The sequence below is a fragment of the Eschrichtius robustus genome, chromosome 7 (genome assembly GCF_028021215.1).
Source record: "Eschrichtius robustus isolate mEscRob2 chromosome 7, mEscRob2.pri, whole genome shotgun sequence".
Classification (NCBI taxonomy): Eukaryota; Metazoa; Chordata; class Mammalia; order Artiodactyla; family Eschrichtiidae; genus Eschrichtius; species Eschrichtius robustus.
Genome location: NC_090830.1, coordinates 89262733 through 89280026, shown reverse-complemented (window position 1 = coordinate 89280026; position 17294 = coordinate 89262733). Strand labels below are relative to the sequence as shown.

Below are 17294 nucleotides of genomic sequence, written 5' to 3'. Positions count from 1 at the left end.
TCAAACATCCAACTTCTGCCAGGACTACTGAATTTGTCCAGGTTGGGTTCAGCACTGTCCAAGATAAATATAATACTGCAAATGCTACTACATGTGTTAATTTAAAATTTTCTAGTGCCCCCATGAAAAAAAACTAGAAAAAGAGCTGAAATTAATAGATTTGTTTCACCCAATGGATCCAAAATGTTATTTCAATATAATAAATATAAAAATTATTAGTAAGATATTTTCTTTTCTTTTTTCATAGTTAAACTTCCAAACCTGGTATGTACATTACAATTAAAGCACATCTCAGTTAGGGCTAGCCACATGTTAAGTGCTCAGTAGCCACTGAATAACTCCAAAATTTCAGTGGCTCAACACAACAAAAGTCTACTTCTGTCTCATGTAAAATGTCCAACATAACAAGCAGGATCTGTTTCACAGTCATCCAAGGACCCAGGCTGACTATCTTGTTCTTGTATCAAATGAAACATATGGCTAGGTACTTCCAGATAAAGAAAAAGACCAGCAACTCTTCATGGACTTTTCACTATGTCAACACAGAAATAACACACACCTCCCCTCAAAGTTCACTGGCCAGAATCAATCACATGATACCACCGAACTTTAAGGAAACAAAGGAATTAAATGTTCCCATATGCCTGGAATGAAAGGAGAAATGAATGTGGAAGAGCACTAAGAAGTCATTACCACGGGCAGGCACTTGGCTGTGAGGACAAGTGTTAGAAGATGATATAAACCCTAGGTCCCAGGGTATAACTGTTTCTTATAAAGATTTTTAAACCTGTTTTCAAAGTGCCTTTGATGAACTTCTTAGTAGACTACACACGGCTGAGGAAAGAACTTCTGAGCTTGAGGATATGTCAGGGAAAATCTCCAAAATTGAAAAGCAAACCAAAAAAAACACCAAAAAAGAACAGAATATCAAAGAACTGTGGAACAACTAGAAAAGATGTAACATATGCATAACAAGAAGGAGAAGTAATACAAAAAAGAGAAGAAAAAGAAAAAGAGAAAAGGAACAGGAAACATACTTGAAACACTGACTGAAAATTTCTCCAAATTAATGTTAGATACCAAACCACAGATCCAGGAAGTTCAGAGAACACCAAGCAGGATAAATGACCAAAAAACTACACCTATATAGATCATTTTCAAACTACAGAAAGTAAAAGATTAAGAAAAATTCTTGAAAGAAAATAGAGGGAAAAAACACCTTACCTATAGAGGGGCAAAGATAAGAATTACATCTGACTTCTCTTCAGAAACCATGCAAGCAAGAAGAGAGTGCAATGAAATATTTAAAGTGTCAAGAAAAAAAAAAACAAACCTAGAATTCTGTACTCTTACACGGACTATTCACCAAGACAGACCACATTATGGTGGTTTATAAAATATACCTTATGGTGGTATATAAAATATACCTTAACAAATTTAAAACAATAGAAATCATACAATATCTCCTCTCAGACCATCACGGAATTAAACTAGAATCAAAAGTAGAAAGATAGTTGAAAAATCTCAAAATATTTAGAGATTAAACAATGCACTTCTAAAGGAAATGGGCCAAAGAAGAATTTTCAAGAGACATTTAAGAATAATTTGAGCTAAATGAAAATGAAAGTATAAATTTTCAAATTCGATGGGATGCAGTGAAAGCAGTGCTTAGAGGAAAATTTACAGCATTGAATGCATGTATTAGAAAAGAAGAGAGATCTCAAATCAATAATGTAAGGTGCCATCTAAAGAAACTAGGAAAAGAAGGGCAAATTAAATCCAAGGTAAGCAGATGAAAAGAAGTAATAAAAATCAGAGCAGAAAATAATAAAACTGAAAACAGGAAATCAACAGAGAAAAATCAAGGAAACCAAAGGTTCTTTGAAAAGATTCTTTGAAAATATGAATAAAATTGATAAAAAGAAAAATGACACAAATTACTAATGTCAGAAATGAAAGAGGAGACACCACTACAGATCCCATGGTCATTAAAAGGTTAATGAAAGAATACCACGAGCTCTATGCCAACAAATTAGATAACTTAGATGAAATGGTCCTATTCCTTGGAAGACAAAATTTGCCAAAACTCACACATGAATAAACAGACTATCTAAATAGGTCTACATTTCTAGAGAAACTGAATCATAATTAATAATCTTCCAAACCAGAAAGCACCAGGCCCAGATGGGTTCTCTAGTGAATTCTGGCAAACACTTAAAAAGATATTATAACAATTCTCTATAATCTTTTTCAGAAGATAGAAACAAAGGGAATACTTCCTAACTCATTCTATGAGGCCAGCATTACCCTAATACCAAAACCAGATAAAGACATTACAAGAAAACTAGAGACCAATCTCTCATAAACATATATACAAAAATCCTGAACAGAATATTAGCACATCGGGAATTCCCTGGTGGTCCAGTGGTTAGGACTCAGTGCTCTCACTGCTGGTCGGGGAACTAAGATCCTGCAAGCTGTGCAGTGTAGCCAAAAAAAAAAAAAAAAAAAGAATATTAGCACATCAAATCCAACAATGTATAAAAAGAATTTATACCATGACCAACTGGCATTTAATCCAGGTATGCAAGGCTGGTTCAACATTCAAGAAATCAACTAATTCAATCCATCACATCAGAAGACTAAAGAAGAAAAACCACATGATGCTATCATTAGATGCAGAAAAAGCATTTGAGACTATTTTACACTCATTCACGATTAAAAGAAAAATCTCAGCAAACTAGGGATAGAGGGGAACTTCCTCAATTTGAAGAAGAACATCTACCAAAAACCTACAGCTAACATCACATTTAATAGTGAGACACTCAAAGCTTTCCCACTAAGATCAGGAACAAGGCAACATATCCCTTCTTACCACTCCTTTTCAAATCACACTGGAAATCCAAGCTAATGGAATAAGACAAGAAAAAGAAATAAATGGTATAAAGATTAGAAAGAAAGAACTGTCTTTGTTCACAGATGATGTGATCATCTATATAGAAAATCTACATGAATCAACGACAAAAAAACTAGAATTAATAATCAATTACAGCAAAGTTGCAAGACACAAGGTTAATATACAAAAGTCAATTGCTCTCCTATATGCCAGTAATACACTTGTGGAATTTGAAATTAAAATCATTTACATCAGCACTCCCAAAATGAAATACTTAGGTATAAATCTAATAAAATACGTATAAGATCTATATGAGGAAAACTACAAAATTAATGAAAAAAGTCGAAGAACTAAATAAATGGAAAGACAATCCATGTTAATGAATAGGAGGACTCAATACTGTCAAGATACCAGTTCTTCCCTATTATCTATTAAGTCAATACAATCCCAGCCAACATCATATGTCCCTAAGGAATTATAAATTAAAACAACAATCAGGTAAATGTTACCACACATTTATTAAAATGGTCAAAATCTAAAGCACTGACATCATAAAATGCTGATAAGGATACAGAGCAAAGGGACCCTCATTCATTGCTGGTGGGAATGCAAAATGGCATAGCCACACTGGAAGAATTTGGCAGTTTCTTACAAAAACTAAACATACTATTAGCATACAATCCAGAAATCCTGCTACTTGGTATCCCAAATGAGTTGAAAACTTGTGTCCACACAAAAACCTGCACAAAGATGTTTAAAGGAACTTTATTCATAATTGCCAAAACTTGGAAGCAATCAAGATGTCCTTCAGTAGGTAAATGCATAAATAAGCTGTGGTATATCCAGACAATGGACTGTTATTCATTGATTAATATAATTCATCAACACATTTTAAACATTTTAACAACTGTGAAATCAGAATGTGTCTTAAAATTGATATAATATCATTGTTTAATAGGCATCATTTTTCTTTCTTAATGGATCTTTTCACATTTTAACAACTGTAAAATCAAGGTACGTCTTAAGATTAATATCACATCATTGTTTAATAGGTATCATTTATTTTCTTTCTTAATGGTACACAGAATAACAGTACATCAGTGCCTAGGAATTACACAGATATATGTTTTAGGGTTGATGTAATACATTCCAGAATGTATACCTCAACTTCAGAAAGAATTGGACGAGTTTGCTAGTACTAACAACCAAATATTTCTCACATATATATATATAACTTGTCAGGTTTATACTGTTATTAATACAATTGTAAGTACTAGCAAAACCTGGCTTTTTATTAACTACTGTTCTTTCTACCATAATTACTAATTTTTTGCCAATTCTCTTTTTATCTTTTTGGTAACTTCTCCAGTCCTGCAAAATCTTACTGATCTGGCTTTACAGAGTCAACTGTAAAATTAACTCAAAGAACCGAACGAATTCTCCACTCTAGAAATATCCTTTTAAAATAAAACTCATCGGGACTTCCCTGGTGACGCAGTGGTTAAAATCCGCCTGCCACTGCAGGGGACATGGGTTTGAGCTCTGGTCTGGGAAGATCCCACATGCCATGGAGTAACTAAGCCCGTGCGCCACAACTACTGAGCCTGTGTTCTAGAGCCCGCGAGCCACAACTAGTGAAGCCCACACACCTAGAGCCCGTGCTCCACAACAAGAGAAGCCACCACATGAGGAGTCTGCACACCGCAACAAAGAGTAGCCCCCGCTCACTGCAACTAGAGAAAGCCCGCGTGCAGCAAAGAAGACCCAATGCAGCCAAAAATAAATAAATAAAAAATAAAACTCATCAATTCTGTTCATTCCTATTCCACTAGTTAATAAAAGACTGCTGTTGCAAATTATAAATTTCTGTGGACAGTGCCACCAATTGACAGAAGGGTTCAAGAAAAACCTGGCAAAACTCCAGGAACTACAAGGTACTTCACCCACTCATAAGGAAATACACACTTTGCTTTCTTTACCATCACAATTTGCAATTAGAAAAATGTAGTGATACAATCCTTGAAGAAACATCAACATTTTTTCAGCCCAATTCTAACAAAATAAAATGCAAATGACTAGTGAGAAATAATTATATCTGCATTAACCCACAGAATATAGAAGACCCTTTTTTTGTTTGTCTGTTTCATTGGTGAAATACCAGTAAACTTACTTTGGCTTATGGCTGTTCAACTGAAGTGCAAATGAATTTGTGAATGGGCACATTCAAGGATCAAGTATCTAAAAGTAAACAAATCAATATTATCCACAATGAGAAACAGTTTTTAAAAATTATAATCAGTATCTTGATAGGGGTATGGATTACAAAGGTGTATGCATTTTCCAAAACTGATTGAACTGTATACATAAGATCTGCACACTTCACTTTATATATATGTTTACATATATATACATACTATACTTCAATTTTTAAAACTTAATAAATTAGAACATGGAATGGAGAAAAGCAAAAAAAAAAAAAAAAAAAAATCCTGTAGGGTTGGATGAGAATTGATGGTGTTAGTATAAACTAAAATTATTTTTTAAAAAATAATATAATAAAAAATATAGTTCCTAACTATGTTCACTGGAAGGGACTGGAAGCAATGACACCAGTACTAATGAGAATACCTAATGTCCAGATCTTGGTTTCTATATATTGTTTCTCCACTAAGAGAAACCTGGCCTCCTTAGAGACATGACTGATTCTGCCCCATAGATGGGGCACAAAAGGTCCAACATGAGCCTGGAACATCACTGTGTCAGAAAATGATAGGGTCACACCCAAAGGACACCAGGGCCAGGATATGTAAATGAATGGATAAAGAGGATGTGGCATATATATATATATATATATATATATATATATATATATCACACACACACAATGGAATACCACTCAGCCATAAAAAAGAACAAAATTTTGCCATGTGCAGCAACATGTATGACTTGGAGGGCATTACGCTAAGTGAAATAAGTCAGACAGAGAAGGACAAATACTGTATGATAACACTTTTTTGTGGAATCTAAAAAAAGTACAACAAACTAGTGAACATGACAAAAAAGAAGCAGACTCACAGAGAGAGAGCAAACCAGTGGTTACCAGTGGGCGGAGGGGAGGCAATATAGGATTGGGAGAGTGGGAGGTACAAACTACTGGGTGTAAGATAAACTCAAGGATGTATTGTACAACACAGGAAATATAGTCAGTATTTTGTTATAACTGTAAATGGAAAAGTAACCTTTTAAAATTATGTAAAAATTTTTTAAAAATTAAATACAAGTAACAACAACAAAAAATAAGGGTTGTAATGGATTATAACCCACTGGATAAAGCAGAAGTCCATCAGTCCATACTGATGATAGCTAGATAGATAAAGAGAATAAATAAAGACGTAAGACAGTAAGATATTCAAGTATTCAAGTATCTCCCCACAGTTTATTAGTTGTAAAGGGGGAAACAGTGACTATACAATGAAGAAACTGGACAACACCCTAGCCAGGTGATCAAACCAACATTACTAATGACAAGTAAGGTCAGACATATCATGCTTCTGAATGGGATAGCCTGAGAAAGGACACATCATCATTTATGTAGAATTCTGGCCAGAGATGCATCACCTAAATCTAACAATGAGAAAATGTCAGATAACTCCAAATTGAGGAATACTGTATAAAATAACTGGCCTATATTCTTTTTTTTTTTTAATTTCTAGCACTATTTTATTTATTTATTTTAAATTTATTTATTTTATTTATTCATTTTTGGCTGTGTTGGGTCTTCGTTGCTGCGCGCGGGCTTTCTCTAGTTGCAGCGAGCGGGGGCTACTCTTCACTGCAGTGTGCAGGCTTCTCATTGCGGTGGCTTCTCTTGTTGTGGAGCACGGGCTCCAGGCGTTCAGGCTTCAGAAGTTGTGGCATGCAGGCTCAACAGCTGTGATTCGCGGGCTCTAGAGCGTAGGCTCAGCAGTTGTGGCACACAGGCCTAGCTGCTCCGCGGCATGTGGGATCCTCCCAGACCAGGGATCGAACCCGTGTCCCCTGCATTGACAGGCGGATTCACAATCACTGCGCCACCAGGGAAGCCCATGGCCTATATTCTTAAAACATGTTACTGTCATGAAAGACAAAGGACAGCTAAGGAACTGTTCCAGATTAAAGAGACATGACAACTAAAAACAGTATGTGATCCCAGACTAAATCCTCTGCTGGGGGGGGCGGAGTCTAAAAAAGACTTGAGATAGTTGAGATAACAGAAAAAAGTGTAATAGGTTAAAGTACTGTATCAATGTTAAATTTCCTGAATTTGATAACCTAAGTGTGATTACATATGAGAATACCCTTGTTTTTAGAAAACAGAAACTGAAATAGTAAGGGTAAAATACATACAACTTAATTCTCTCAAAGAGTTCATCAAAAATAAACTGTGTACGTGTAGATTAGGTAAAGGAAAGAAGTAGAGACCCAGAGAACAATGCAAATGTGGAAAAATGTTAAAAATTGATGAATCCCAGATAAAGAGTATATGGGAGTTTTACTATGCTATTTTTTAAAAGGTTTTATTTATTTTTTTAAATACATCTTTATTGGAGTATAATTGCTTCACGATGTTGTTAGTTTCTGCTGTACAACAAAGTGACTCAGTCATATGCATACATATATCCGCATATCCCCTCCCTCTTGCGTCTCCCTCCCTATCCTACCCCTCTAGGTGGTCACAAAGCACCGAGCTGACCTCCCTGTGCTATGCTGCTGCTTCCCACTAGCTATCTATTTTACATTTGGTAGTGTATATATGTCAATGCTACTCTCACTTCGCCCCAGCTTCGCCCTCCACCCCGTGTCCTCAAGTCCATTCTCTATGTCTATGTCTTTATTCCTGCCCTGCCACTAGGATCATCAGTATCATTTTTTTTTTTTTTTAGATTCTATATAGCCAGGACATGAAAGCAACCTAAATGTCCATCGATAGATGAATGGATACTATGCTATTCTTGCATCTTTTCTAAGTATGAAGTAATTTCAAAATAAAAAGTAAAAATAAAAACATAAATGAATTAAGTTCATATGTTGTAGTCCTAACCTCCAGTACCTCAGAATGTGACCTTGATTTGAAGATATTGTCTTTACAGAGGTCATCATAATAAAATGAGATCATTAGAGTGGGCCCTAATCCAATATGGCTGGTGTCCTTATAAAAGGGGGAAATTTGTATAAAGACATGTGAAGAGAGACAGGGAGAAGATGGCCATTTACAGCCCAATGAATGCTTGCGGCTATGAGAAGTTAGGAAAGAGGCCTGGAACAGATCCTTCCCTAGCACCCTCAGAGGGAGCATAGCTCAGGCAACAACCTGATTTTGGATGTTTAGCCTCCAGAGCTGGGAGAAAATAATTTTCTGCTATCCTAAGCAGAAACAAACAAAAGAATTAAAATAGTCAAACAAACAAACAAAACACACCTACAGGACATTATGCTAAAATAAATTAAATAATTTTTACAGACATCTGAGATATACTTTCACCAAATAAAGATGTTTAAAAAGCACAGATATTTTAATTACTCACTACTATTCACCAAATAAAGATTGAAGAAATCACCAAACACCAATCTTGCACTGTAAAGAAAATCATGTGATATAAAGAACTAACCAAACTCAATGAACTATCCTATTGATATAAGTGCTTTTAATGTAAACTAAATCTCATATGAGAATAAGTATACTAAAATTGATTTAACAGTTATCATTATTTAAAGACATATTTTAAAAAAATCTCCCATTAGAATCAACTAAAAAATTATTAAAACTAAAAGAGTTAAACATGTGAAGTTTATTAAATATACAAGTTTTTCATATATTATCAAAAGTTTACAAAATATAATGAAAAAATAATCTCACTCACAACAGCACCTAAAAATACACCAAAAATTTTACTGAAAGTCAAAGAAGCCTAATAAAAGAAGGCGTACCACTTTATGAGTTAGAAAACTGTATACTGTAAAGACATCAGTTCTATCCAAATCTATCAACAAATGTTAACAGGGTTTTGAATGGAATCAGACAAAAAGGACTCTAAAGACATTTGGAAAAATAAACTTTGGAGTGTCCTAAACTTTTGGAAAAGTAACAAAGAAGTATCTGCCTTACCATGTATTAAAATATACTGGAAGCTACATCAGTATAAACAATGTGTTCTACTGTCAAGGGACACATTTTAAGAGGAGGCCAAAAGTAGATCCAGATATATATAAGAATGTAGTAAAAGCAGCATCTCAAATAAATAAAGGGTGTTGAATGTGCTGACCATTTGAGGAAAAACTGAATTGGATCCTTACCTCATGCAACAAAATTAATTCCAGATAAATAAAAGGTTAAGATGTAAAATGTGAAACTATAAAAGAACTTGAAAATACTATTGCAATGGGGAAGTAATTTCTAAATTTGACATTAAAAGCAGAAACCATAAAGAAAATGGCTGGTGTAAATTGTTATTAAAGACAACACTGAATATATTTTCTTGTTTTATGTAGCAATCTTAATAAACCTATAACATTATTACACTTATTATTATGCTTTTAGAGTTGTGGCTAGGGCAGTAACATCAGAGTATGTTATTCTACCCACCTGATTTCATTTTAAAGGGAACAATTTTCTACTTTGATTTGACAATTGGCTTTTCCTGTAATGCTTAAGAGTTATTTGAGTAACAAAAAGTACTTAACTCCTATTTTTTCACACTTCTGTGTTTGTTATCTTTAGTTGGAATGAAAAAAAAGACTAAAATTTGGGTAACTTCCTATAATTTGACACCAAGTTATTAAAATGTTATAAGTTTTTTAAATTGACTGAAGTTAATATTCTAGCTGAAGAAATAGTAAGTACCTACAAGGACTTTTTTTTCAGCTTCAGACTCACTGGATCTGAGTGCTACTTGCATCTCAACTTATGTTATAAGCAAATGTTTGTTCTGCAGGGGAAAAAATGCTTATTTAAATGTGATATTTCATGTCAAATTCCTAGATTCTTCTCCCTTCCCTTTACATCACAGTCATTCAAACATTTGCACTTGCAATACAGAGGCAAGAAGTATTCATAATGGAGTTCAGATTCTCTAACATGATTATTTTTACTTTTGCAATCCTCTTTTTTGTCCTTTCATAAATTAGCCTAAAGTGCAGGATAAAAGGTATAAAACCTGAGTTATGATACAGAATTTACACAGGACTTAAGGGCTTAGGTGTAAAGGCTTAAACCAGCAAGAGTCCGTTCCTCAGCCCTGACTTAGCATGTTCCTCAGCCACCATTTGGACTTCGCTGAAAGACCTGGAAGGCAATAGATTATCACAGCAGATAAGAGTTCCATACAGAGGAGTCAGTTGTGTCAAATACCACTGAGCAGCTGACAATGAGGACAGAAAATCTGGCATATGGAAGCCATCAACGACACGGACAAGAATGGTTTTTGAGACATTACTCACGGCAAACAGGTAGATCGATGATAGGAGCAGGTTAAATAGTCAAGGGAAGGTGAGGGAGAGAAGGTACTGCAAGTAAACAACTCCCCGATGCATGTGGCTACTAAGCAAGAGGCTGGAAGATGACTGTTTTCTTACTAAGTCTATACTAGAGATTATTTGCTGATGGAAATAAACCAATGAAGAGGCAAAGACTAGAGAAAAGAGAGGAGAAATAGTCAAAATTCTCACTGATATCAAAACCAAATAGAGCTAACGAGGTGATAGTTATCTCTGTGCTTACATCAACCTCAACAGAAATAATTTAGCATTTTTGTAAAAGCTGCCCTGTAAATTTCGTGGTCATATTTTTTTAAGTTTTTTTTGGAAAAGATTTATTTACTATTTATTTTATTTTTATTTACTAAGACTATGTTGGGTCTTAGTTGCGGCACGCGGGATCTTTGTTGAGGCGTGCAGGATCTTTCATTGTGGCATGCGGGCTTCTCTCCAGTTGTGGCATGCTGGTTTTTCTCTCTCTAGTTGTGGCACACAGGCTCCAGGGCACGTGGGCTCTGCCGTTTGCAGCACGCAGGCTCTCTAGTTGAGGCATGCGAGATCAGCAGTTGTGGCGTGCTGGCTTAGTTGCCCTGCAGCATGTGGGACCTTAGTTCCCTGACCAGGGATCGAACCTGAGTCCCCTGCATTGTAAGGCAGATTCTTTACCACTGGACCACCAGGGAAGTCCCTCTTGGTCATATTTTTAACACTTAAGCAATATTTCCATATAAACTCATGTCTCCAAATTACTGGTGCTAAAACATACTAATTTCTTTGCTCTCTAAACACTCTAAGTAACTCAACATACATAAGAGATTTTATGCCCAGGAAATTTCTCTTAATGAGTTTTTTCCTTCGTAGCAGCTTCACTAATTTTATTTTATTCTCATTTTTTAAAAAATCCCTGTTGATGTTTGAGTTCGTGTTCTAGTAAAAGTTTTTCATTACACATATTTTCCACACATTATATTTATCACAGTTCCTACTATGATTTTTTCTTAAGTCCTAAACTGTGACCTTTGACAGATATATGTAAAAATGTTCTTTATTTTCACAAAGAATTAGAAGCTTTCCTATTTTTCTTAAAACACAAACGGCTCTATTTTAGGTTTCCCTTTTTTGATAGAGTCAAAAAGGACTGTCACTTTAGGATTGGGGAGACAACACAGAGTGCCAGATTAGAGCATCCTCTACTACTTAGCTCCACTGATTGTTGCAACTGGGGAACGTAGGTCCTATGCTGCCATATTCCAGTTTTTCAAAATAAGCCAGAGAGCTGGATTTTCTTTTTGGGAAATCTCCCAACTTTTAATTGTTTGTAACTAATTAAAAAAATACAGCGTAAGCCAAATATAACATGCCCGCAGGCCAAATCCAGCTGAGAGGCCACCAGTTTACAACTTCAAGGTTAAAGAATCATAGTAGGTCTGCTTATTTTTCTTTCACATTTTTCTTGTTTTTAGGTAATTCTTCCCTCCAAAAAGGGATATCACAAGTTTTTCTATAATATACCCATTCAGAGATTCAAAGCAAGGTTAAATAAGCTCTACCATCACCAAGTGCCATTTAACATCTGTCTTTTTTAAAGTAATATACCAAATTTGCATTTTGATACTAGTTTGCAATGGGAAAGAAATTCATCTTTAAATTTTCAGCTGCTTTTGTGAAGGGCAGTTTTCTTACACCTACAAGATAATTAACATTTATAGCACACCTACAGTGTGCAAGGGACACTACTAAACACTCACATTTGGGTATTTCATTAAAGCCTAAATTACCTTGTGAAGTAGATTTTATTATCTCATTTTACAGACAACTTGCAACAGTTCACAAACTTCTCAGTTTTTGTTTCTCAGCACTCAGAATCCAGCAGAAATAGTTGGTTAGGCTTGTTTTTTGACAGGTATCATCAATCAAGAATAATTACAACCATCTTAAATCACAGTAACAAAAATGCAAAACAAAACTATTGAAGGATGATATCCTTTGAAAATACAGCTAAACCTTAATTTCAACTCCTAATAAATTCTTCACTTTCATTGATCTTACAATCATTGAAATAGCCAGTTATTTTCAAGACAAGTAAAACTGAAGTCAGCTCTGCTTTTTGGTTAATATGTTTCTTTCCAGAGTCTCTAAAAAGACTAAAAGTTTTATAGAATCAAAGCTTTTTTCATTAATTAAAGAAGACTAAAAAAAAAAGAACACTGGCTGCTGCCACAAAGAATTTACTGAACATGTGTGGTGGGCAAGGCACTGTGCTTAGCCCAGTAACACAAGGAACCAAGATTCCCTCCTCACATAGAGCCTTACAGTTTCTAAGAACGGAAACAGAACAGATCCTTTTAAAAATGTTCATACAAATTATAATTTAATTACAATGATGATAAGTGCCAAAAAAGAAATGTAAAACAAGGTATTATGATAGCTTTGACAAAGGTGTGTAAGTTTAAGTAAAAAGACAATACTGGGCAAAATCTCAATATAATAAGGGGGATAAAAAGACAACTGCTCTGTTACAGTGAAGTGGCTCCTTTAAAAATATTACAGTCTGGGCCCAGAAGGACCAGGGGCTCCCCTGGGTCCCCAGCTCCCCCGGGAGAGAGAAGGGTCATGCTGAGAGCACTCTGGGACCCAGGGCCACCTGCAGGTTTGGCTCAACTTCACAGCATCCAGGCCCTGGACACCCTCAACCACAGCAGAACATCTGCCTGTGCTTTCTTCCCTAAAGTCATTTTGATTCCTCTTTTTAGTTTAGCTCCTGTTACTTAGTTGATGCTGCAAAAGTTCTTATTGAAGTTTGATATAGTATTATAATTGCAAAATAGTGTTTTTAAAATTAAAAAATTGTTTAATATAATTCATATGAATACATAGTTCCAGGTCGTGAGACCCTCTAGAAATACATAGGTCTTTATTAAATTTTAATAAAAAATTGCTATTTACTACAACCATCAGTGAAATTTGACATGGTAGAAATGTTTAAACAATAAAACCAATCTGTATGCTGACAGCTGTTACTATAAATGTATATATAAATTTACCTGAATAAATTTCTTTTTAGCCATGCCAAAAAAAATAAATAAATTACATTAAAATGCTATTAGTACATAATTCTATTTATATTTCATATATGCTAGTGTTAAGTTTCTATGTGTAAGTCTTCACTTTGATGTTTTTAAAGCCATTCTTTTCCCGACAAGACACACACACATAACCTCAATATTTAAAAAGTAAAACCTTTATCAGGATTTAATTCCAAAGCTCAATGAATAAAAAATAATTAATACATTATGTATTTATAAAAATTAAAAAGACAAAACCAATTACATTTATCAAATAATGTGGAGAAAATGGTTAAAATGCTTTTATTGATAATGTGTTAAACAATATTAAGTTTTGAAGTATGGATATTGTAATAAATTTGTCAATTACTTGGCTTTTGCAAAGACATAAAAATAACATGGGTTAGGAAGCTACAAAAGTAAAGCACTAAAATGGGGCACAGTTTTCTAGTAAAAAACTGGCACCATAGGAATAAATAAAAAAGTTTTAAAAATATACTTAAGAAAATGTGTCCAGGGACTTCCCTGGTGGTCCCGTGGTTAAGAATCTGCCTTTCAATGCAGGGGACATGGGTTTGATCCCTGGTCAGGGATCTCAGATTCCACATGCCGGAGGGCAACTAAGCCTGCATGCTGCAACGAAGAGTCCATGCGCTGCAATGAAAGATCCCGCATGCGCAACAAAGATCCCGTGTGCCGCAACTAAGACTTGACGCAACCAAATTAATTAAATAATTAATTTTTTAAAAAAAAGAAAATGTGCCCAAAATGTCTCAACTCTCACTAGCAATTAATGATTTTTATGTCAAAATAACAAATAGCCAATGTACAAAGTGTTCAAATACAATAAAAGATTCAAAACTCAAAAATACCTCATGAGATTTATCTCCATTCTACATCCAGTTTTTTAAATATATAAATATATTCACTTAATGATTTAAATAACAAGATCCTACAGCAGCATACTCTATATTCTCACAGGTTACTTTCAAACATCTTCCCTGCCTCATGCAGTCATAGATTTTTAAGCAATGTAGGGAACCACACGTCAATTGTTTTGGAACACGTTCTATTCTTGAACACGTGGAAGTTTAGGAGAGAAACCCATGATGGTGCTTGACATGCCATGCAACTCAAAGAACGAAAAATTCACAAATCCTAATAGACTCAGCTTTTCTCACCCTTTCCAAAAACCATCTTTAAAAGGAAGAGGGAACCAAAATATCAGTCATCTAATCACCCCATATTTATTAAGAATCTAGTATGTTTAAGGTTCCCAATATGCGTGATAGGAGCCAAAGAGAAAAGACGTGACTAAACTTCCAGCACAGCATAACTGTTCACTTTCCTCATGTAAGTAGGTCAATACTTACCTTACCAGCTATTTTTAAGATTAACAATAATGGCACAGCATACCGTAGAAACACAAATGGTAGCTAGTATAATTATTTTAAATCAAAGAAAAATAGTACAAACTGTCATTAAAAGCCCTACAGAAGCACAGAAAAGGAAGAAATGATCAAGAGCTCAGATGAAATTAAGGCTTCACAGAAAAGGTAAGATTTAGGTTGAGCCTACTGAGAAGGCTTGGATATATTAGATAAGAAGAGAAGGAGGGGATTAACAGAGAAGCAAAGATAAGACTACAGAATTAGGGCCACAGAATATAAAGCCAATCCGACATCTTATTATTGAGCAAAAATATGTAAACAAATTAGAATTAAATCATGAGCTAGAGAGAACAAAACCTGTATGAACAGTAAGTATACAACAGAACATCTAGTCCCAATGCCCAGCCACAAATTTTTATCAGCTGTATCTTTCCTCTTTTGGAAAAAGTGTGAGGGGACAATAGTCTTGTTTAGAAAATACGACACCTACTCTCAAAATACTAAAAAGATTGATATAAATGGGACTATATTTCTATGACATAATCTGATTACTAATAATAGTGACTTTTTTCTGAAGAGTATTAAGCAGATTGATGCACGTTATTAATACTTAAAATGACCTAGATAAGGGGAAAAAATCAATACTTTTTAATGGACTGATAATGTTTAACAGAGGTATAATTAATTTACAAATAATGCTTAAGTTTCTTAAACCCTCAGAAATGGGACCAGTTACATATAAACATATACTTATGAAATATATTCAAATTTTAATAACCAAATTTTTAAAGTGATTCCTTAAAAGTTAAAAAAAAGTTTATATATATTCTAACTAAAACTTAGAACTCGAAAAATTATAACACAAAACAGTCAAATTAACATTCAGAATATGACACTGGGAATTTTATGACAGTTTTTATGTGAAAAATCTTTTTGAAGTCTTCATTTATCTAAGAGCAGCAAGGAAATAGAACAAAAGAAATATTGTAACTGCTTTCGGGACTTTTTCCCATCACATTTGTGAAATATAAGAACAGTCCAATTCATGCCATTTTATGCCAGGAAAGTTATTTTTTTTCTCAAAATAAAATGTAAAATACTTTTTAAGTTTAACTCAATATTAATTTGAGTTAAATTTGTGTTTAACTGCAATATTAAAATATAACTTGTAGGCCTCTCAAAAAATTACCATTTTTAAAATACCTTTGAATAGACAAAGAAATAATCTTCAGGCTCACTTGGAAGCTAAACTATATAAAAGTAAAGACTGTAAAAGAAAAAACTAAGTAGCAATTTTTACAAATATTTAAGTTAAAATGGTTCTCTTTTGGGGGCCCCGCCAGGGAAAATGTCTAAGTCTCTGGCTCCCTAAGTGGGGGCGGGATTGAAGATACTGTGGCAAATGCATATTCTAGCCTCGCCACTGTGGCTCCAAACTTCAAGTGCAGTGGTAGGCTCTGGAACAAAGAATGTGTAACCTGATCTCTTTTCCTTCTCTCCTCCTTCACAGCAACATTTAGAAAGTAATTTAACCTCTCAAAATGGCATCTTTGTGCTGCTTAGGGGAAAAACATCTATTCACTATTACAGTGTAAGGGAAAAAATAAGAAATCAAATCACTTTTTAAAAATGGTTTTTGCTTAATATACAGTGATATTTTTGTATCAAACATCGAGTACAAAGATAACCCAATTATAAATGAAGACTTCATTTCTATTACTTGAATGTCTACTACCCAAGATTAACAAATGCAGCTCAGGTTTTAAGAACAATTAGTTTTATTAATACAAGGTGGAGTTAGTATTCTGCTTCTATAACAAAGGCAGTAATTAGCTCCTAATAAGTTTTGAAGAGAAAATAATTTTAAATTAATACAAATAATCTAGATAAATTTGAGTTTTAAATCTTAGTGACTAAAAAAAATGCAGGTTATGTACTTTTAAATTCTCATATTATCTTTTCATTTATCATTATTTAAAAAAAGGAGACAAGTTAAGTCCAAAAATATGGGAAAGAACAATAAAAAATTTTGATCAAAGAATCAGGGATCAAAGAATATTAATATATTGGGAATGTTTAATAACATTCCCACCATTGACAAAAAAATTTTTAAGGTATTCTAAAATTAATACCATGGAAATTTTATATAATTTTTATACATTTCAAAGCAATTCTATAGTCATGAGTTATCTGACCCTTGCAACAACCTTGTGAGTTAGGAGATCACAAATTTGCTTAGTTGAGACAGTCACAAAAAAATTGGTAGAAGTCTCCTGACTCCAGGCTATAGCCCTAAACTGTTATTTGTATTTCAATATATACTAGTAAGCACTATTATGCCCCTTTTACCAGAGAGGAAACAGGTTCAGAAGCGAATAACTTGCCTACGGTCACAACTCCAAGGTCTTACCACTTAACCACTACTGTAGT

At 34.2% G+C, this 17294-nt stretch overlaps 1 protein-coding gene across 3 annotated transcripts in view; it reads right to left on the bottom strand.

The window, feature by feature from the left end:
• The window catches only part of BMPR1A (bone morphogenetic protein receptor type 1A), a 137820-nt gene that overhangs the window by 76441 nt on the left and 44085 nt on the right, over nucleotides 1-17294 (bottom strand). The window contains exon 2 of one of the 3 annotated variants that reach the window (XM_068548013.1): nucleotides 5067-5134. The exons of the other annotated variants lie outside the window; for them this stretch is intronic. The gene's annotated coding sequence lies outside the window, so the exon portion shown is untranslated. The remainder of the gene's footprint in view (nucleotides 1-5066; nucleotides 5135-17294) is intronic. 3 annotated transcript variants of the gene reach the window in all.